We start from the raw sequence: 1,118 nt of genomic DNA on the forward strand, positions 1-1,118 counted from the left end.
AGTAAGTTTAGACTTTGAGTCTTTAAAGATATTGATTATAAACCCAATTATCTTCTAAATCAAATCAATTTGAGCTTAGATATCAGCCTATGTCACTATCAAGCCCTTAGCAATCATAATGAGGAATTTGGTGAAGGTTAAGATTTTAGTTCAAGTGACATGTAGTTTCATTTAAAGATCACATTATGATCAATTTTGGGCTTAAGGAAAGTAAATTATCATCTTTTTAGCTTAAGCCTCTCACTTAAGAAACTTTTTATATTAGTTGACTTCCAAGTCACGAACATTGGGGGAGATTATTTTCTATTGGTGTAGTACAAAGGTGGTGGGTGAGTTTCTTCCTTTTAATCCCATTGTATCTCAATCATTCAAACATGTTTATTAGGATCAAAGTTACCTATTTATCCCTAGTTAATCTTAAATTTTGATTAAGGCACCAAAGTCTAAAATTACCACTTTGCCCTTGGGGTACTTTACTTCTTAACTTACTAAATGACTTTGATAGTTAGAGTGTCATATCTATGAAGTAATTAAAGTATCAGAGGAGAATATGTGGATTTTTAAAATTTAATTTAATTTAGATAATTATTTAAATTTAGAAAATACTTTTAAAAGTTAATTTATTTAATTATCCAAAACAAAGTTTATATTTAAGAAAAAAATATTTGAAATTTGTCAAGGTTAGAGAAACACATAGACAAAATCTCATGATTTTTTGAATCAAATTTCTATTATTATTATTATTTAATTTTTTAGTCAATTTCAATGATTAAATTAAATAGAAAATAATATTTTAATTACAAAAATCATTTTTATATTTTTAAGAGACTTCTCTTAATTCAGAAAACCCATAGAATCAAATCTTACATCTTTATGATTTTTAATTTATTTATTATAATTATTTTAATGGGAAAACATGAAAAATTCAATTTTAATATATTAAAATTTATTTTTAACTTAGAAAAATTAGAAAAAAATGTCTTAATGAATTCTAAGTGATCAGGGGACATTTTCACTGATTTTGAACCATTTTTTGTTTTTTTGAAAATTAGATTATTTTAATTATTTTTAATTAAAAATATATTTTAAAAATGAAATATTTTCAAAAAAATGGGTTT

This window comes from Phalaenopsis equestris, unplaced genomic scaffold, assembly GCF_001263595.1.
Source record: "Phalaenopsis equestris unplaced genomic scaffold, ASM126359v1 Scaffold208949, whole genome shotgun sequence".
In the NCBI taxonomy this organism is placed as follows: Eukaryota; Viridiplantae; Streptophyta; class Magnoliopsida; order Asparagales; family Orchidaceae; genus Phalaenopsis; species Phalaenopsis equestris.